Below are 23,326 nucleotides of genomic sequence, written 5' to 3' on the forward strand. Positions count from 1 at the left end.
TACAAAATCATGTCCAGAAAATCTGTTAGGAATTAAAACATTGAAGGCTCTAGGAGCTATAATCTGCTGTTCCCCGGAGGGAGTTAGACTCTTTCTACGGGATTTCAAGGGTCATTATGTTTTGCGAGAATTCGATGTCAGATTGAAAAATGTACCAGATCACTTGTGGGCAAAAGGCCCCACTGATGTAGGTTGTATGCATATCACACCATACCGTGTTACACTCAAGACAGGAGTCGTACTACCCCGAATCAGACAATACAAGTTACCACCCGATGCTGTAGTGGCTTTACTGGAAATCATTGAAGAGCTTATAGCACAAGGAGTGGTCGTAGAGACCGACTCAAATATCTGTAATTCACCCATTATTCCGATTCTTAAATGTACTGATCCCAATGCACCGCCAGTATATCGGCTGGTGATTGACCTTCGAGAACTGAATAAATGCATTATTCCACAGTACCCTGTGGTTCCCGACATCTCATCCCTATTGACTGCTATTGATTCAGAAGCAACGTTCTCTACTGTAATTGACCTCAAGAACGCCTTCTTCAGCGTGCCTATTGATCCAGAGAGCCAATATCTCTTCGGATTCAGTTTAAATGGACGCAGTTTCAAATTTTCACGCGCACCTCAAGGATTCACAGAAAGCCCCAGCATCTACAGTCAAGCACTGAAAAGACAACTAGATTGTATTCAAATGCCAGTTAACACCGCATTACTGCAATACGTCGATGATCTACTGATCACCGCACGAAGTGAGCCCGAATGCGAACAAGCATCACTGACAGTTTTACATTTTCTGGCAGACAAAGGACACAAGGTGTCTCCTTCGAAGCTACAATTCTGTGTTCAGCAAGTTGTGTACTTGGGTCACTTGCTGTCCAAAGTGGGGAGACAGCTCACTCCCGATCGCATTCAGTTAATTGCAAATATGCCACAACCGCAGACACAAAAAGAAGTGCGGGCCTTCATAGGCCTCACCTCGTACTGCAGACAATGGATTCCTCAATATGCATTTCTGGCTAAACCACTCATCCAGTTAACGACACAGGAGGCAGCGACTTTGACTGCCCTCCCTTGGACTCAGGAACACACACAAGCTTTTGAGGAATTAAAGAAAGCCTTATGCCAAGCACCAGTTTTAGCGACACCATGTTACAGCAAACCGTTTACACTTTTTGTTACCGAACGTGATGGTACAGCATTGTCTGTCCTCACTCAAGATCAAGCAGGTTCACATAAGCCTTGCGCTTATTTCTCAAGTACATTGGATTCAGTAGCCCAGGCACTCCCTGCGTGCTTGAAGTCAGTAGCAGCAACAGCATTAGCCATCAGACAGAGCGATTCAATTGTTTTAGGCCATCAATTAACAGTACAAGTTCCACACTCTGTAGAGGTTCTGTTAAACAGAACCCAGACTCAGCACTTGACTATAGCACGACTGACAGGTTACGAATTAACGCTATTCCAGCCACACATAGAAATCAGGCGCTGCAGCATTCTGAACCCCGCAACACTGTTACCTACAATTATGACAGATCCAGCCCCGCATGATTGTATAGAAATCATTAATGCAGTAACAAAGCCACGACGAGACTTAACAGATGTCCCACTGACAAATCCAGACCTGACACTTTATGTGGATGGTTCATGCATGAGAACAAGTACAGGAGAATTAGTGGCCGCGTATGCAGTGACCACTGAAACTGAAGTTAAAGAAACACATCGTATTGACACATTGTCTGCTCAAGCAGCAGAGCTCATCGCTCTGACCCGAGCTTGTATACTAGCCAAGAACAGAAATGTTAACATATACACTGATTCCCGTTATGCGTTCGGAGTCGTACACGACTTCGGAATGTTATGGCAAGAACGAGGTTTCCTGACCTCTCATGGTGCCAAGATACAACACGGTCCCCTCATTCAAGCACTGTTAGAAGCAATACATCTGCCCTCAGGCATATCCGTCATGAAGTGTAAAGCACATACTAAGGTCACAGATTCTGTCTCCCAGGGTAATGACCTGGCAGATCAGACAGCAAAACATACAGCACTGACTCACACCCAGACAACTGATGTGACAAAGACAATAGTACCGACAAAGTGTATGGCAGTCAAGGATCCCGCTCTAGATGTTATCGATATTCAGACACATGCTACCCCAGATGAAATAAAGAAATGGATTGAACTAGGAGGGATCCAGACAGATCAAGGTTGGATGACGAAGGGAAAATCTACATGGTTTCTCCCTGACTCTATGGTTCAAGTCATAATCAATACAGCACATAGCCCAGCACATCTAGGAGAAAAAGCAATGTTAGACAGTTTGCAGAATCTCTGGAGCAATAAACACTTACGAGCAGCAGCAAAACAGAAAGTGCGTACTTGCATGATCTGTTGTCAGTTCAATCCAGGTAAAAGCGTCCCTGTAGAGCAAGGTGGATTTCATCCTCCCGATCACCCTTTTGAAGTCCTCCAGATGGATTATATCCAGATGAACAGTTGTCGAGGATTCAAGTATGTCCTTGTAGTTGTTTGTGCACTGTCCCGTTGGACCGAAGCCTACCCAGTCCCAGATTATACTGCTCCGACCACTGCCCGGCAGTTGGTTCGTGAATTCTTCCCACGATACGGTTTGCCTCGTGTCGTGTACTCAGATAACGGACAACCCTTCTCGTCCGAGCTAATGAAACAAGTTTCTTTACTGTTAGGATACCAGTGGAAATTTCATTGTGTCCGACATCCCGAAGCCGCAGGCCTTGTAGAAAGGCATAACCAGACACTGAAAAATACGCCTTGCAAAAATATGTCAGGAGAAAGGGGTCGACTGGATAGTCGCTCTGCCAGTGGCACTATTCTATATGAGAATGGTTGCCCACTCGAGATCAGGGCTATCCCCGTACGAAGTGGTTTTTGGCAGACCACCGAATATGTGGGGGACGCCCATTCCGAAGAAAATCACTGATGTTGATTGTAATATGTTGACAGATTACCTTGCCTCCTTGATGTCTGCACTCCAATCATGTCGTTCACAGGTTGCCGCAGCCTTCCCTGACAACACTGATGTAAAGCTGCACGATGTCCGTCCTGGGGACCTAGTATTGGTGCGAAATTTCGATAGGAAGAGTCCACTGGAGCCCCGCTGGAAATCCCCGAAGACCGTCCTTCTCACCACGAGGACCGCCGTGAAGATCGAAGGGAGAAAGGGGTGGGTCCATACGAGTCATGTGAAAAAATTTCATGAACTGAAACCAGACCGAGACTCGTCCACCCCCACCAAAGACTGTGTTGAGCCAAAAGACTTTACAGTTACCGAACGAGAAAAAACTCCCCAAGAGGAGTACAGGTCGAAACTCCGATCTAGCAAGTCAGACAGTTTAATTGTTTAAGTCCTCCCCTAGGTGAATCGGTTAAATAGTTTCTGACATGTATCCCCTAGATCGAGATAGAGAGAGAGAGAGACGATTCAAAAAACGTGCATATTGTAAATCACTTCGTAGTCACTGTATAGTGACACTATTAATCATGTTTATTCTGAGTATCTTAGTTATTGTTGCTAGCATTCTGCTACCTATCTACTGGCCTATTTTCAAGCGTGAACAATCTGTCTACAATATATCTGCTGAACATTCTTTTAGCGAGCTACCTCCACACGAACTCTCTTACAGACTTGCGCTGCGCAACAACACCTTCATTAGTATGTTACACCACTCCCATCAGACTAACAATGCTACAGACTGCTGGATATGTGGCCGACTCCCTCCCTATCAGAATTACAAGGGAGCTCTGCCCCTCTTTCCGTACCCGTTCACTCACAATGGCTCCTGTGGGGCATGGTTTAAAATAATTAATTCCTTAGATCCTGATATTGCTGTTTTCGATGGGGGCTGGGTTTGGGGAAACTTGAACTTAGTCCTGCTCGACGTCTGTTACCCTGATAAGGAGGGACTCCCCACTCGAATAGGAACTGATCTAGAAAATGAAGTATATGGATTAGGTAACTACACAATTAGCCTTATGATCCTTACTGTTGAATCCGAGGCTGCACCAGTCCTGCCCCATATGCTAGTATTACCAGTCACTGGTGAATTATGTGTCCGAAAGAAAGGTTCAGTACACTTAGGTCATAGTAAATACACTACTGTGGTCGAATTCAGTGATCATGGTAAATCGTCCTTTAAAGCTATCAGTCATTCCTATTTTGTTTGTGGTCATACCGCATACATACGCCTACCTCCAGATTGGGATGGTACCTGTTATATTGCATTCCTTCTGCCACCCGTTTTTCTAGCCCCTCCTGATTACCACAGAAACACAAATCTAGTAAAGAATAGACCCAGAAGAGATATCCCACTTGTCGACTACACAGAAACGGCATGGGAACAGTACACCGATTTTAATAAGGGATTCTTTTTCTTTTTAGGCCCCGTCCAAAACAGTAAATTAATACGTAGATTAACTAGAACACTTGAAGCTGTAGTACATGAAACTGCCTCCGCCTTAGGTAACTTAACAGAGGAGCAATCTGCTATGCGGGTTGTTGTCCTTCAAAATCGTCTTGTTATTGACGTCATCTTGGCAGATAGAGGTGGAGCCTGTAAGGTCATCGGGTCAAGTTGCTGCGTTTTCATCCCACAAAACGCGCCATCTGTATATCAAGCTATTACCCGTCTGCATAAAATTGCAAATCAGATACATCAGAATCCAGGCACCTGGACTTGGTCCGGTTGGTTCTGGACAACGTTAACCGCTTGGGGATGGAAGATCCTATCCTTCCTAGGTTTTGGCCTTGTCATAGTATTCAGCTGCTGCCTGTGCCTACAGTGTGGGCCGGCGATATGTGGACTGTGTGCCACATCGTGCATTGAACATTCCAGTTTTCTCTCAAATAGACAACGGAAGAGAGACGAACAAATTATGGTACAAGAACAAACTGATCAATTTATGATGATTGATATATCATGAAGGGTCCGTAGGGAACAAGGAGGGAATGAGGAATTATAAATTCTGGTCAAGTTGTGTTCCCTAGCGTGTACCCCACCGTCTCCATGTACGAGTTAAAGTGCATGTAACTTCCCTCCTGTACCAGCTATGAAGACGCAAATACATTTGCGTCCAACGTCAACATGTCCTCTTTCAGACCCACCCTGAATGGGTTGGATAGCCCGTTCCTAAGTATACTATGCCAACGTCTTTTTGTAGTGTACTCTACATGTTTTTCAGCTCTGGCAAAGTAGGCCCAGAATATCTGCCATCGAGCCTTTTCTCCTTTCTGACTCTGGGAGCCTCAGGCCAGGCTGCCCAGGCTGCCTCTGTACCCGTGAACTCTGACTTACTTTCAGCGCGGCCCCTCGCGCTCAGCTCAGCCTGCTGCCTGCCAAGATTGACTATAACCTTCGAGTTATCTGTTCCGCTCCCCGAAAATACATTCCTGCCTGCTAGCTTCAGTAAACATCCCCCTCAGCTGCAGAGCCAAAGGGCCGGCCTGTCTCTGTGCAAGTAATTCAAGTAATTCATAGCTTCTGTTGCCATGCTCCCATGGAAGGCCCGTGCCCCCACGCTTCTCCTGCAGACACTTAGGCGCTTATACACGCATCCACAGTTAGTATAGAATAGCTTCTGCCCTAGAGACCTTTCCGTCCAGATAATATGGTTCCTACAACATCAGATATCAGATATGATAAAAGTACAAGTTGATCTGACATGCCAGACTTCTGTCTCTTTCCGTCAGTGCAAATGTCAAGTCCCCTGCACCCTCCGGCTTCATGTCATTCACACGTCATGCAGCTGCGCGCGCATCCAAGCTTCCGATTTCTGCTGACATTGCAACATTTCTGTTAGTGCCACCCCTTTGTGACACCTACCTGTGACGTTTCTAGCACACACCTCCAGTTCACGCCTAGTCCACGCCTTCTGATTACGTACTAGTAACACGTGGCTACTGTTATCTTGTCTTCTCTCAGCTGTTACGCCTACTATAACTGTTTCCTATGACATGAATTAAGTATATAAGCTATGTACTGTCAATAAAATGTAGCGCTCTATCCCTTCTTCCACCCCTGCGGTGGTCAGAACATGATATCCTGGTCTTGACCATTCCTTTTTAAGGAATAAAACCCCTAAGAACTCTAACACCACGGACTCTGTTTTCTTTCTTTCCGACTTGAGTTATTATTGATTAAGTACTTACCTGCATAGAAATTAAGAGAGTAAATTCATTATTTACGTCGATGTTTGGCTAACCTTAACATATTCTCTAATACAAAGGTTCTCCTAGCCGAACTAACATCCTACAAAACATTAACTTGACATTTTGAAATTGTACATCCTAACGTTTAAGGGCCAACGGCAAGGTCGTAACCGGTGTCAAGATCCCTAAACCAGAAATATCCCCCTCACTTGTGAGGGGCGACCGCACAGAGGTGTACCTCAAGTGCAACTACCAATTTCCCTTGACTTGACGGGGGCCCCAATAAACTCGACGCCACTTAAAGGTCGTCCGAGGACTCGTGTGAGGTATCTAGAAGGTAGCGTAGACCCCCTTCCAAACCCCACACAACTTACCACATCTGCCGTCGCAGATATCCTGGCCCCGGGAAATTCCCCAGGAGGGGGCTGTAGCCCCTCCTACCCAGGAAGGGGCCTTGACCGCCTTTCCTTTCCTTTCGGCGTCCCATCCTTAGAAGGGACCGCCTACCCGTTGAGGGGCCAATGGCCACCTCCCTCGAGCGCTCCCATCCGTAATGGGTGACGCCCACTCATAGGGATCTACCAATTAGTGCTCACCGATCATGACCTTACCGCCACAGGCCGGATAGTTGACCGGCTATCCGGACCCCCCACACACTCCTACCTAAAGGTCATGTCTTAACGTCCCCAGCCAAGCTATCAGGTCTCCTATGAGTAACTCGTTCCCCACCCGGGACAAATGAACACCATCACCTACATACATACTGTCCCCTTTAATACAACCATGCGAAATAGAATGCAGTGTACTTGAACGGAACAATCGACTCACTTTATTATTAATCTTCCTTACTGAATGATTCAGAGCAGAAACTGAAAGAGCCCCCCGCCACACTTTTCGCGGGATCAAATGGGACCATGCGATTGTGCACCCTGGAACTCTTCTCGCTAACCAACTTACAGTGGAAAGCATTGCCTCAAGAAGTAGTCGTCTACCAGTGGACACCAAATCGTTGCCCCCAAGATGTACTATGACTATAGCCGGCGGTGACCTCGTCCGCCCTAACAAACCCTCAAAAAATGATTGGAACTGGTCAATACAGAGCCCGCCCCTTCCGTGGAAGGACACACTGTACCCGTATTCCCTAGCCACGTGAATCATGTCACCTGCTTTGAATACGTCCGCGGCCCGCCTCACGTATGAGTGGCCCACGACCCACACCTCCTTTTTCACAGCCGGTGATGTCTGACCGCTGACCCGGTGTTGGGTCGACTGCACAGTCCGCCCCGCCTCGTAGGCTTGCGCAACTGAAAACCAAACAAAGACAAGAAGCGTGAGTACATCATTACAGCTTCACAACATGTGCAACCGCACATACCTTTTATAACAGTTCAAGGACCAACGCCCCACACGTTTAACTTGTTCGACATTCAGACCCCTGGCTGTAGCCTCTGTAGCAGCCCCTATCCGAAAGGAATGGGTCCCAAACTCGCCGGGGTTCAAGCCCGCAGCGGAAATTGACATCGCAAGCACCCGCTGAAACTGAAACCTCGTCAATGGGGTGGTGTCAGCGTGTCTCAACAAGGTCCCTCCCCATGATGCCACCCTTTGCGCTAAATAATCCTCTACGCAACTTACTGGGCACATGGAGGACCCGGGAATCCTTTGTATGATTATGCAGTCCCCCATCGCACCCTGGTCGGTCTTGGACCTGACAAATGAGATGGACATTGTCTCCCCTCTGACCTGAACGTGCTCTCGGCACAGTCCCCCCGTCACATCCCGCTTGTTCCTCGCTACTAGTTCGCTTACCCGCATAGCCCCATGGAATGCCAGCGCAAATGCGGCTCGGAATAACACTGTTTCATACTGGGATGAACACGTTGAAGGGAGTACAGATAATAACAGGGCCAGCCTATCCAGACCTATCGGGCGCCTTTCATCTACTCTGCGACCCTCAAGGCGTTGCCACCCACGTAGCGCTTTTTGTACAACGAAAGACGCTGTCGGGTCCTGGATCCCATAAGCCCTTGCCACAAAGGAAATGGCTGCCCGATGCCTCTGGGCCGTCGCCACAGTTTTGCCTGCCTGATGTAAAGACAGCAAAAAATTTACCACCCACTCCTCCTGGCCCCAAAGTTCCCCTCCCGCAGTCCCCAAAAAGGCCAAATAGGAACGGAACGCCCCTTCATATGCCTTCCTTGTCCTGGGTGCTAAACTCTCTCCCACGAGGTTTCGTAGTTCGGGGCACCGAGAGACCAGAGAGCTTCGGGAAAGGGTGCCGCCACCGGGTCCGCTGTGGGCAGAAAACCCCAGAAGGCCTGCATACGGAAACGAGAAAGCGCATCAGCCGCTTGGTTCATCACCCCCGGCACGTGTCTCGCCTTAAATAGGACATTCAATTGCATACATAACAAGACAATTTCTTTGAGCAGCCTCAGGATCCATTTGCATCGTGCCGCCTGGCTATTGATACACTCAACCACGGTCATGTTATCAGACCAGAATACCACAGAGTGATCTCTAAACCCCTCAGGCCAAGTTTTCAGGGCCACCAGAATGGGGAACAGTTCAAGAAAAGCAATGTTACTCGTCAGCCCACCCTCATGCCACCATGACGGCCATTTTTGAGCTGACCATTGTGTGCCAAATATGGCGCCAAAACCAATGCTCCCTGCCGAATCTGTCCACAGGCCCAGCTCCTCAGAGGACACCGCCCGTTTGTTCCAGACAACTCGACCATTGAAATCCGCCAGAAATGCCAACCAAATGCGCATGTCCTGGCGAACCTCGGCCGAGAGCCTCGTGCGATGGTGACCCTCCTTCAGGCCGACCATGGCCTGAGCGATCGAGCGGGAAAAGGGGCGGGCCATCGGTATTACTCTCAGGGCAAAATTCAGCTGTCCCACCAATTGTTGTAATTGCTGCAACTTAACCTTAGACTGACTAATACACGTCTCCAGGGATGCCCTGAACCTGAGCACTTTTTCTCTTGGTAAACGAAAACAACCCTCATCCGAGTCGAGCTCGATCCCCAGAAACTCGAGGCAAGTCGAAGGACCCACCGTCTTACCGGGTGCCAATGGCACACCAAAATGATTCATTAAGACACAAAATTCATTCAAGGCCTGACCACATTCCGGATCCCCGGCTGCCCCTAGAAACAAAAAGTCATCGAGATAATGCATAACCTGATGAAACCCCGTCTTCCTTGTGAAGACCCATTGCAGGAAACAACTGAACTGCTCAAAATAGGAACAAGATATAGAGCACCCCATTGGCATACATCTATCCATGTAATAGTGTCCCTGAAACATGAAACCAAGAAGACGCTGATCGTCTGGATGTACCGGGAGCAACCGGAACGCTGACTCGATATCAGATTTCGCCATCAGCGCACCGGGCCCTAGGCGATTCAATATGGCTACGGCCTCATCGAAAGATGCATACCGAACTGAACACACTGCCGGGTCTATCGCATTGTTTACGGAAAGACCACGTGGGGCCGACAAATTATGTATCAGCCGAAACTCACCCGGGTCCTTCTTGGGGACCACCCCTAAAGGGGAACAAACAAAGTTAGCAACCGGTGGAACGTTAAACGGACCGGCGACTCGACCTCGAGCCACCTCTTTCCCAATCTTCTCTTGTACCACGGTCGTGTGCTGCAGGACTGATATTTGGTTTTTACATTTCGCCAAACCCTGAAACTCCCCCACTGGGATGCGGAAACCATATGAAAACCCGTTTCGCAACACCCCAGCGGAAGCGTGATCCGGGTATTCGCTGAGCCAAGGAATCATTGCCATGGTATCAATCGGAGTAGGTAAAGGCGCCCCTCGGACTATTTCAGACCTGTTTGGCGCCTCCTCTACCCCCGTTATCACCCGTTTTGGCTCTGCACATGGACTCAGGATGGGACGCTTGCCCACACCCACTACATTCGTGCCTAAATTTGCATGACCCCTGGGGCCTCGTACATTTACCCCTGTTAAAATTCCAACAACTCCCCTTTTTACCTGTGGTGCCGTTCGGCCTGGAGTGGTATTCGTTACTCGCGCTTGATCGAAAGGGGGTTCCAGAATATTGGCGGGAGGACTCCCCCACACTACTCCCTACCAATGGCAAATTCAACATACCAGTATCCGCCATTTTCGACCATGACACAGAATCGTAACAATCCCAAGTTAAGTTTTTATCATGTTCTTTCGCTTTTCTGAAAATATTATCGTAACAGAACCACTGATTGCCCCCATGTGACACAGAATACCCCATGATCCGTGACTGATAAATCGGCAATTCAGACAGCAATTCGGGCCTACGTTCGCCCAGGATGGATGTAAAAATCCCCCACGCCTTGCCCCAATTGCCAATGTTTTCATTTACCTTGAAGGCGGCCATCTTTGCGCGCCAAACACCCGGATGCATGAGCTCCTTTTGGCTCTTAACATATTCCATCTCATAATGATCGGTAAGCAACGAGAAGATGTTTACATACTCATCTGCCCATATCTTGAGCGAGGGGGTGCAGCTTCAGAGCACAGGAACAAGAGGATGCGTTCCTGGCTTGTTGCTCCTTTTATCCGTCTTCAGGGCGGGCGGAAACCCGCCCCTGCCTGCCCCTAGGGCGTGGCCGGCCGCGTCAGTGTCTAGGCCAGCCCACTTCAGGGCGGGAAAAAGCGCGCCCCGGCTACACCGCTTCGGGCATACCAGCCGAGGCTCGCCTCCCGCCCAAAAAATGGCTTCCCGGGGGGCTCGTGGTACTCAGCCATACATTCGGGGGGACCGAATGGTCGCCCCTTTCCATACGATTCCTCTAATTTGTATGGTGTGGATACATATGTAGCAAGTTTTGTTCATGTAAATTCTCCTTTTTGATGCAGTAAATTCATTGTGCATTAGCATATTGATTATCAGAAGGGTTTAATTAAGCCAGACTCAAGTTTGATACAGATTTCTGATGCTCTTCAAAATGAAAATATATGTTTAATTTAATGAACGTTTGTTTGTAATCAAGTTTTTTGATACATCAATCCTCTGTCTATATTTTCACTTTCCCTCTGTTCTATATGAATTGTCGGTAGTCCTTGGTGAGGTCCTCCCTTTTTACATTTCTGTTTTTGCAAACAATTAGAAATAGGAACACTGGGCAATTGCTGCTCCTTCTTGAAAGATACTGCAGCTTTCTGATTCATAACAACAGGATCTAAGGGGCATTTTATCAAGGGGGTTTATCTCCGCTTTTTTGGCTTTAAAAGCCAAGAAAGCGGAGATAAAATTATCTCCATATTACCTAGCTGTCCCTAACACCAGTTAGCGACATCTAGTAGGAGATAGGTACCATCTTGGGCCCCACTTTGCATGTCAGTGATATTTATCACTAATGACATGCAAAGTGGGCGTGCCAAGATGTTAGCGACTGGAAACAGTCGCTAACATCGCTATCTCCTATTACCAACTTTTGGAGATATTCCCGCTAAGCGCGAATATCTCCAAAAGCTAACACCACCCTTGAGCAGTTCTTAGCCATGTTATCCAAAGGGAGGTGGATAACATGGCTAAGAGCATTAGCTCGGTAATGCATGAATATCGCTGACTTTTCAGCGATATTCATGCATTGCGGCCGATTTTTATCGCATTTGCGATAAACCTTGGTAATACCAAGGTTTATCTGCGATAAAAAATCGCCGCAGCTCAGCGGTAATTTTTGTCTCTAACCAAGCAATAGCGATAATTATCGCTATTGCTTGGTAATATGCCCCTAAGTGCCTAAGCAACCATTCAAAGATGGCGCGTCATCGGGATACCCACTCCAGCTAGTCTCCTTTCAATCTCTTCTAGCCGTCAGTCAGCATGTTCGGCTTTCCCAGATTTGCGCAGTACTTAAATACGCTGTGGGGTGGCCATTAGCGCTTAGTAACTTTTCTGCTTCATAACGAGAAGACCCCAGTGAGTTCTAATGGGAGATTAAATTGGCCAACAATCGGACGTCAGTAAATTATGCCCCTCATATAAATATATACTTTACCCTCCCTTTTGTATGTAACAAGTCGTCGGTACATCAAGGGAATGTTTTCTTTTCCTTCCTGCTCTCTTTTAGCCTGCACACTAAAGCAATGTGCTGAGGAGTATTTGTCTCCCAATCCGTGTTTAATTTCGCCGGATTGATTCTAAAAGGTAACATCCTGGCCTTTTTACTATATTGACAACCATCTTTTGTTAATCTGTTGCCACATTGTTTTCATTTTTGAAAAAATGGACAGCTTTTGACTTATGGACCTCTCACTTCGCCTACAGCTACGAGGTCAATATATTAATAAGGAGTAGAATAAATTGATTTCCACTTGCTGCACTTAGATGTAAGTGATCTGAACTCTAGTGTGATCCTGTTTTTGATTAGTTATTGGTTGTAGCAGTTGATCCATGTCTATGTTTTCATTGTTTTTAGTCTGTTTATTTATATCGGAGAAACATTCAAATGATCAGCAACTGCTACATTTGTTTCTCTCATTATTGGAAGTGTGTGGAGTTTTAAGATTAGACCCTCTTGGGATAATACCACCATGGGAAATTAACAGTCTATATTTTATTAAAAACTCTTCATTACCTAATTCTCTTTTTCAACAAACTTCTTCTTTCTTTTTCCTTTGATCACCTGTGCAGCAAATGGAAACAATTCCTTGTTTTTGTAAATGGGTGTGGTGGTGTTGCTTTTCTTCAAAACAGCACTTGTTCCTTTTTCCTTCAATTTTACTTTGTCTTGCCCTTTTGAAATCTGCAATATTTACATATATGTTATCTTTGTACTTTATAGATTGTTATGTTGGATGCTCAGTTAAAATGTATGTCCTGATGATGATCTGGAATTTATAATAAAGGTCGAAACGCTGTTGACCCAACTGTGGCCGTAACAGATGAAGGACACATTGTTTTGTTTGTGGCAATTACAGTGTTGTTCTAAAACCCCTCCCTCTGTTTATGTTATTCCTTCTGTCCAGCACTTGTCTGGTTTTCGTATTGTATATTAACTTTTATATGTACCAGTATAGATTTTTGAGCCTTACTTTATAAGTGTTTTTACTGAATACATTTTGTATGTATTTCCAGATATTCTTTATATGGGCTTTTATTGTTTTTCTATGTATCCCTTTTTTGTGCATGAATAGATGTTTGTTGTCTTTAACAACTGTTTATTGTTAGTATTTGTTTATGTAAATTATAACTTTTCACATTCCTTGAACCTTTGTTAGGATAAAAGACTGATTGTCCCTGGTTCAGGTATATAAGGCTGCCCCTTTGGTGGTTAAATGAAAACTAGCAAAATGGCTTCTTCTGCAACCGACAACTGTACCTTGACAGCCATAGACAAGCTCATTGATGAAGTGGAAACTATGCTTGGTCATGGGGAAAAAGCTACACTAAATGATCATAAGAACATCTCAGGATATTTCAGTAAGCAAAACAAGGCAGCCCCTACTAAGCGAACTTCAAAACAAAAATGCCCCTTAGTAATTGTTCATCCTGCACCAGAGTCTCACCTAAGTATGCAAGTCAGTCCTTCACAAAAAGATTCCTCCAGACGAGCTATTAGGAGAGTTCAACATTCCAACTAGGGATCTTATTAACTTAGAATTCTAAAATAGATATGCAATACTAGGAGACGATCAAATTGAGGACCAAGTAGAGGATCTAGAGAGTACATCAGGGGTTCTGGCAGGGTCCAGAGATATAGGGACCCAACAATTGGGAGGGATCTACTGAAATATCGAGGGATGTTTGCTAAAAGCAGGACTCTTCACAAAAGAAGATTGAAGGGTTTTAGAGAATTGTTTTCGGATTTGTTAAAGAGTTTGCCCCTAGCTTATAAAGACAACAACAACTTGCCAAAACTCCTCTTTCATTTCGGTGCCAAACTGTACCAGAGGTACAAAGCTAGTGAGGGTTTAATAAACCAATATGGTGCACTTACTAAAAATACACTAAAGGACCCAATATATCAGAAAAAACATTCAATTGGGGCAACTCCTCACTCACAAATATGAAATACTCATGGGACTCGCCAGAAGGGTTTAATTTTTCCATATAACTCTATGAATAAAGAAAGGCCATTGGCACCATCACAGGTACCACAAAACATAACCAGCCTAGCTCCTTCTAAGTGTTATGAGACAGGCCCAAATCCACCCAAGGGCCATACAAGAGAGAGCCACTACCCCTTACACAATATACAGTTAGCAAACCAAAAAATTACTACACTCTAAGCCAATATGTACAATGTTTTTTTTGACAAACGTTCCAAGATTAAACCTGGGAGACAAAGAAAATGAGGATTCTGTAAAAAACAAAGTGATCCATTGGATCAGACATAGGCGCCAATGCCTTTCTGTAATAAAATCAGATATTATAAGGGCAGAAAGGCTTCAACAGATTGAGAAGAGCTTTGATGATATTAAGCTAACATTTCACTCTATGTATTTTGCGGAAAGCCTAATTGATATGAAACTTCGGTCATATTATCTTTTCGACTCACAGATTAACATCGGGTTAAATACCTCGGTCCCAATTACCACATATGATCAACACTGAATGAAGATAATGAATCCTGATCCTTTTGCCACACTGTCTAGCACTGAACATGATACTCCTGACACAGCTAATAGTACCATCTCACAACAAATAACCGAGAGGACAGTGAATCCAGACTCCATGGTGCCAACAATAAGTGCTGAGCTTAACATCACAGAGGTTACTGTTAGTACCACTTGCACCAATTTCCAGCAATTAGTGCAAGAACCATCAAATCTGGACTCTATAGACTGACTGACTAGGGATGTTAGAATGAACAGTATAGGGAAGTGAGGTTTCCCTGAACAAGGCACAAATCTTGCTGTCCCCAACCCTTTAACTAACCTACAACCAAGTCCTGACCCTATCCTCCACTCTATCCATCAAGACTTAAAGACAATTGTCTCTCACTGAGCGAAACGCTGAACGCATATAGTAATCTGACCACAAAACAGCTTAAAATAATTTCTTGGAATGTAGCTGGGCTAAAACAAAAAGTTAATGTGCCACACTGGCAGAAATACATGGAGTACTTTGAACTCTGTCTCTTGCAGGATACATGGGCCAAGGAACCTGTGCATAAATTAGGGTATAGAACCTTTAGCACAGATGCAGTACAATTGAAAACAGGAAGAGCATCGGGGGGACTAATTATATGGGTAAAAACCAGCCTAAATGTTATTATAGAACCTATAGATACAGGCTCAGTGGATTTCCTGGGACTGAATCTTAGGTTCTCTAATAACACTCACAAGTCCCTTTGTAATATCTATCTAAGACCCAGGGAATGCTCGAAAGAAGCTCCTTTATTAGAACAGTTTTACGAGGTGTTAGGATCTCTGGATCCTAACAATGTTATCATCATAGGTGGTGATTTTAATTGCTGTTACGAACTAATGGTGGACCTTGAAGCAGTATCAAAAAAGGAAGACCAACTTAAAAGCATTTCCCTTCTCCAAACAAAAAAACACAGTATGATTTACCACCTCTAGTATTCAAATTTTCCATTTTACTATTTAAAAAGCCTCAGAGCGTGCAATGGCTGCTTTCTTTCAGACCTTGCATGCAAAAACACTTTTATAATAGACTATATCTTCCTTAATACATCACACTGGGCATACGCTTAAGACTTTAAGATCGACAAGAGTTTCAAGAGTGATCATCTTCCGCTGTAACGAAAGAAGGGGGTTCCCCGTAGGGTTTCTTAAAGATATAGGCAGGCCATGGGGGGAAAAAACAACTGTGAATAGAATGAAAGAGTGTCCTGTATCCCGCAGTTGGCCGACCGGTGCAGTCGGCGGAACCCCATTTGAAAACGACGAACGATCTCACGATGGAACCCGTTTGATCCGTTTCCTCTCGCTACATTAGGCTGACCATTGAAGTTGGCGGAACCCCATCTAAAGCCGCCTGATTATCCCTTGAAGGACTCCATTCACGACTACCCGACCCGACTGTTCCGTCTCCATTTGCGACACTAGGCTGACCGTTGAGGTTGGCAGAACCCCATTCAAAGGCACCTGATTATCGCTCGAAGGACTCCTATCAACTGGCGGCAGAAAACACAGTAACACAATGGGTTTCCTTCTTTATTAATTGCCAATAGGATTCCAATCAACTGGTGGCAGAAAATACAGCAGCGATACATCACTCTGCGCACCATCGCCCTGAAATCACGACGGATAGCTACCAGCCGTCCTAAATCGTCAGAAATAAGGCGTTCGCAAATTACGTCCCTGAACATTTTGTCCCAAAATCGAATTTCGCTGGACGATCCCTGTTGGATAACTAAAATTTTGGTAGTGATTGGAAACTATCACCCTCTGGTGATGTGAGGCGTGCCCTATCCCTATCAGCGCCCGACGTCAGTTAAATAAAGCCTACAGATTTTATTCCTGTTCCCCACCCAGTTTACTGCCCCCAGCCCTGACGAAGGTGTGGCCACATTGGCCTTTCACCGAAACGCGCGTCGGCATGTGTTTCCAGGAATACGGCACTTTGTCCTAACTACATCAGGACCCGTATTAATGTCATCTGCCTGGAATAACTTCCCGATCTGGGCAACATATTGACCATCTATTGTTGCTCACGCCAGAACTAGAAGAATGAATGTAGGAATGAAAGTTGAATGTTAGAATAGTAGATAGAGTAAACCTTCTTATGAGTGAGTGTGATAGCATGTCTGAAGTGTGGCTGTTACTGGGTAGGTCTTAATTCAGTCTATATCCCTTTTTTTGCCCCTGCAGTTTAATTTTTCCCAATTGTATATGTCCTCTTATGTTCCAAAAGTATCATTTGAAACCAAAAGCACTATTTAATTCCTACATGTTTGTCACCTCAAATTCAAAAAAATATATCTAAAAGAAATAAATAAAAAATATATATTTTTCTAATATATTCTGTTGAGTCTATTTGGATTGACTTTGTGTTTGTTTTGTGCAGTTTCAACTTCTAGACTAATCACCCCCTTTTGCATATTGTTTGGATCCTCTAGCTAGGGCCACTATAACCCCAGGCAGGGTGCCTTCTTTCATTCTATTCACAATCATCTTCCGCTGTGCCTAGACGTAAAAGGGGAATACTTCTCATTTCATGAAATTTTAGAACCTGACCCAGGAGTCGAAATAATACAACCTAGGGTTACCAACAATAGTAGATCAGTCAAGTGACCCACTGTATTAGGCCAAGGTGAACCAGTAATTAGTATTTATAACACCTTCAGCGCCTTGGTAGGACCCTACTTAAAGCAAGATCATGAAAGAATCAAGATAACCAATATCCATCAAAAACTGTTTTAGTAAATTCATATAAACTTAACTAAGCCAGCAAATAAAAAAGAAATATTTAAGGAAAGGAGCTCAAGCATCTAACCCTTGGTATGGCAAGGAATGTAGACTAGCCAACATTAGCCTTATTAGTGCCCTCAAAAAAAAAAACTCAGCTGACATCAGAGTAGAAATAACGAAATACAAGAAAACACAAAAGAAAGCCCAAAGACAGTGGGAAGATAGTATCTGGGAGGAACTTATAATTGCGGTGAAAAATGAGGACCAAGCCATGTTCTGGAAACTGATAATCCATGGATCGAGTTATGATAGGACAGTCTCTGACCATTATTTAGATCCCACCACATGGCAGAGACATTTTACAAACCTTTATAACATCGCGGCTGCCCCTGATCTAGCAAACCATCCTTCAATTAATTCTTGGGAGCAGATTTCTATTGACCAAACAACACAACTGCAGTGCAGTATGGAAGAAACTGCTCTTGCCATAGCAGCAATCAAAGCAGCAAAGGTGCCAGGCCCTACAGAATCCCGGGGGAACTTATTCAAACATTGCCAGGAAGTATGAGTTCCGTATATAAACAAACTTACAAACGCAATAGCCAGGGGGGAGCTGGTGCCACCATCCTTGAATGGAGCGGAGCTAGTCCCCATATATAAAAAGGGTAGTAGGGAAGATCCAGCAAACTACAGGCCTGTAAGCCTGATAGATGTTTTACAGAAGGTCTTTGCTAAACAAATTTTAATTAGGCTCACTAACTGGATGGCAGAAGGAAATGTCCTCTCACCATGTCAAGCTTGTTTTAGAGAAAAATGAAAACATTAGACCAAGTTTTTAGATTGATGATCATATTCTGGAAATATACAACAATAAGATCTAGCCACCTGTATGTCGCCTTTATTGACCTAAAGGCTGCTTTTGATTCGATTCCAAGAGCTCAGTTGTGGGAATCCTTACATCAACTAGGTGTACCTGATGAGATCCTAGTTCAAATTATCAGGTTACACCAAGATAACTACGCCAAAGTGTGATAGGGCAAAGGAGGTGAGCTAACTGATGAGATCTCAGGCAAGAGGGGAGTGTGCCAGGGCTGTGTCCTGAAACCGACTCATTACCTTTTATATGTAAATAACCTGGTTAAACACCTTCAAATCTGTAGGCATGACTCACCAAAGTAGAGAGGTAATCACATCTGCACCCTACCATTTGCTGACAATACCATCATACTGTCCCAAACACCTAGTGGCCTACAGAATCTGCTTCATAGCCTTAATGAATATTGCACAGTGAAAGGACTGAAAGTGAATCCCACAAAAACAAAATACATGACCATTAGGCAGCATAGAAGTTTTAAAAGCAAATTATACTTGAAAGGGACAGAACTAGAATGTGTATCTAATTTCACATATATGGGGGTGAGATTGAACTCTAAACTTTCCTGGGCCCCATAGATAGAGAAGTCAAAGACTATTTTAACACAAAACTCTATCCCCATCATAAAAGAAACAATTTGCAACATCCTCCAAAGCTATCACTCCTGCTCTGGAAGTATACAAGGCCAGAGCTCAAACTGTGGCTCTATAAGGTGCAGAGATTTGGGGAATAGGTACTCTTAAATCCTTAATTACTGCCAAAAATAAAATTCTGAGAATGTTCGTTGCCCTTGCCCAACATACACCACTGACACCCTTGACCTATGACCTGGGTATTAAACACATTGAACCCGTACCAATTTGGAGAACCACGTCGGTCTGGATTAGAATTTGGTCAACACAAGATCTAGTAGTGTACAGAGAGTCACTTATTGAATTTCTAGCTCTAGACACCCAAGTTTCTTTCCCTTGACTGATTCACATTGAATCATGGCTTTCATACTTGGGATTGAAAAGATACTGGGTGAATCCATGCCTACTGGTTTCCCATTCAAAATGCAAAATTACTTTTTTATGTTGACAGTTTGTGGAGAATCTGGTAATATTAACCTGTTCTCACGTCAAACTAACTGTACAATTTCTCCAATTTAAAACTACTCCCCAGTTCAAGACGTTTTTAGACTAAATTGAACCGTTATTGGCAAAGGACTTATACCTAAAATTTAGATATGGCATATTACAATTAAACAGCTCTGTTGCCAAATGGTCAATGTCTAAGAACAAGGAGGGGGAGTCTCAGTGTACCTTATGTAGAATGGGGGTTTATGAATATATAGCACATGTTTTTTTTCCCAGCTTACAAACCAGCCAGAAGTAAATGGATAAAACTAATAGCTAGGTGCCTCAGCGTCAGGAGAATGACCGAAATGATGAGAATATTAAAAACCGATAACTCACGCCTAATAGTCTTTGCCCTCAGACGATTCCTACTGGCTGTCAACTTTACAAGGGAACAGGGAGGAAAAAAATTATAATTCTGATAGCCCAAAGCACCCATATCGAGGTAACGCTGCTGAATCAGGAAAGAACAATCTTGATTTAAATTATAGAGGTATATATATCTTAGCTAAGAACAAATGCTATTGAAATAGCTTCGCTCCTGCGTAAAACTTGAAGTATTTTTACTTTTCTATCCATTCTGCATTGTATTGGCTCATATATTTTTATTAATGATCCAATGCTCTTAAGATTTGACAGCTCTTTCCCATTATTTGCATTTTATAGAATGTTTCTTTGAAATGTTTAACCTTTCTTGTCTTTTTATTAATCAAGATTTAAAATTCACTCAAGTGTATGATCGAGTCTAATGGTAGAGTACAAGAAATTGCTCCATCAAACATGTATTGCCTATGAACGTTTTAGGTATTGGATATTAACATAGAACAAGCTATATTTTTACCATGGTTACATTGCACATGCACTTTAGAAGCAGCTTATCTCCAGATTGTTAAGACCAATTGATGGAAATCATCTAGACTGAAAATGAGTTGTAATGAACCATATGTATATAGACCAGATGTCTATATACATATGGTTCATTGTAGGAATGTTCTTTTACATTTTTTTTTACTCTGTATGTATTGCATTTTATTGTTTTTTTTTTTTACTTTTAAGGCCTTATAGGCCAAAATAAAGTATTTGATGATACTGGTGCAGCTTTTGCATTGTGGGGGGTGCTACAGCCAGCAGCACCCGCCGCAATGCGAAAAACACATGGTGCGGCCGCCTTCCAGGCAGTAGCATCGTTATCCTATGGTTGACCGCTGATGGCTAGTCGGGCGGTCCCGTTTCTGATAGGGTGGTGGGCAGATGTAAGTCTGCCCGCCATCCTAATCTGGCCGCAAGTTCCCAGTGCCAGATCTCTTTCCAAAAACTGTACCATGATTGGCACAACTTCAGCTACACTTGTAAATCCTGCCTGTGAGTCCCTTGGACGGTCACTTAGAGCGCTATGTTTTTGTTAAAGTGATTTGCCTTTCCTCAGGCGGAACAAGCTCTATTATGTAAATATGATGTGTATATGGCACATTACCTCTCCTCTTCTTCCAACCCTCACTAAACACACATTTACCCTGAACACTTTTACCTCACCCTGAGCACCATAAAACATGTATAGACAGCTGTTATGTCTTTCATAATTTATGCTGCTATTTTGAGAAGTAACTGCATTTACTGTAGAAGTACTCATATAATCTTGTGAATTCTTTGATTTCTCCATATGGTTATTTTGAAGTTCTATTGCTATTGTGACCAACTTCTTACTGTACTATAGTTCATACCTAGCTCCAATAGCACTAGGGGTCACACCATTGATACTTAACCCTCAACAAGTGTGGTTACACCAGGACCTAACAGAGCCATGCCGCACCAGTAACCAGGGTACAGGACCTTATAGTGTTGTAGTGTGTGTGATGCAAGCACGTCACATTTGCCTTCCAGATTAGCTTTTCCACGTTGCGCCATGCTACCCAAATTGGGCTGGTAAACCCGGTTCCAACACCCTTTACAGGAAAATACTCAAAGGCCCACAGAGCAATCTGTCAGTGCCAGAAGGGCTAGTCTGACAGATTTTTGTGAGGGTCGTTTTTTTACACCTTTTGTGGTCCTGTTTTATGATCCTGAGCAGGGGTCTCCAAACCGGTCCTGGAGGGCCGGATCCATGCCAGATTTTTTGGATATCCCCATTGAGATACATGTAGTAATTTTAAAAATCTGGCATGGATCTTGCCCTCCAGGACCGGTTTGGAGACCCCTGATCCAGAGAGTCACTTTTTACAGTATATGTCTCAGATTATACAGTTGATATCTCCCACGACTATATGTTGTCTTTACAATTTCAGCATTTCTCAGATTTATAAATGTCAGCCATTAATCTAGTTCGCTCAGAAAGGACACTTATTTTGACGCACAAGTATATTTTCTGCCCCGCCCAGCCCTGTCGGTCTCACTTTCCTTATACTTATTGAATCCTCCTAAATCGTAATGTACACAGCTCACCAATATTGGGCACTGCTGCACTCGAATGGCAAGCAATAGTCAATGTAAATGTAAACCATAATCTCAGCTAAAACTGTGAAACTGCAAAAGTGCCTGTTCTTGCACTCTCTGTAAGTACAAGTGTATGTATTCGGGCACACTCTATAAAACTAAATGTCTACTTTTTTCTATTCTCCGTAAGTAAAATGTTTCTTAAATTGCGCTTTTTTGGTACCCACAAATACTTATTTTTCACTTTAATTAGGTACAAATTCCTCTATTCTTGGGCTTTCTGTAAACTCAACTGCATCTGTTGTTGCACTCCCCGTTAATCTGAATGTACCTCTTCTCTCATTCCGTGAGACCAAATGCACCTGTTGTAAATATTGTTGCGTACCCTTCAGAGTTCTCTGACTTTCTTTGTGATTATATCGGCCCTATGGAAAAAAAATGAAATAAATAAATCAATGGTCCTAAAGCTACATCAAGTGTCTCCTGATTCATAAACATACCCTTACGTCTCTCTGGAACCTGGACTTACCGGCAACTACTCATCACAGACCTTTCTTCCTCACAACCAAAAAGATGGTGCTTCCCAGAACACAGACCTCAGCGCCCTACCTGCCAGATCTACAGCCTAAAAAACCTTCAGAGTAACTGATTGAGAATGCACTGCATATGTAAATGTCAAGGTATTTGTAGAGCGCACTGTCACCAAGCGGTTTCCTGGCGCTATTACTCATACCGCTGTGGAACCCCTCCTGGCTTTCCCTGTGAAGTGTCCACTCCTGGGCACCCCCAGGGTGAAGCCAGGCATCCACAGCGCTGTTGGGGCCGGTGTGGAGGTTAAGCAAGCTATTGCCCAGAGTTGCAGCGTGGGACCCATGATTAGAATAGGCACCGAGGCAAGAAATCAGGTCCGAGGAATTATGAGCCCAAGACCCGCCGAGGCGGGAATTGAACCCTGGTCCCGGACCAGAACTCTGCATCAGGGTCTGCCGCTCTAACCATTGAGCCACACTCCTCCACCTGCACTGCAGCGTGAAGTTTCTCTCTGATCCTAAAGTGCTGGATACACAACTGGCCTATGTCAAGTTTACGGAAAGTGGCAAAATATAATGTAAATAAATAAAAGTTTGATTTGATCATTGCCTGCAAATACGGCATAGCACCTATTTTTGTCGCATGATAATGAATTGTGAACGTCACCACATTCCATTTAAAAATGTCAGCCCTGAAGAAAAACATCTGGCCAGTTGCTGTAATTGGATTCAAACCTTTTATCACGCTAAACCTTTTCCCACAGGAGAATATTGCCCAACTACAGCATACTTTCTGTCCTTGATGTGCTTTGTAGGTTGCTACAGTAATTGTG

The sequence above is a fragment of the Lissotriton vulgaris genome, chromosome 10 (assembly GCF_964263255.1).
Source record: "Lissotriton vulgaris chromosome 10, aLisVul1.2, whole genome shotgun sequence".
NCBI classification, from domain to species: Eukaryota; Metazoa; Chordata; class Amphibia; order Caudata; family Salamandridae; genus Lissotriton; species Lissotriton vulgaris.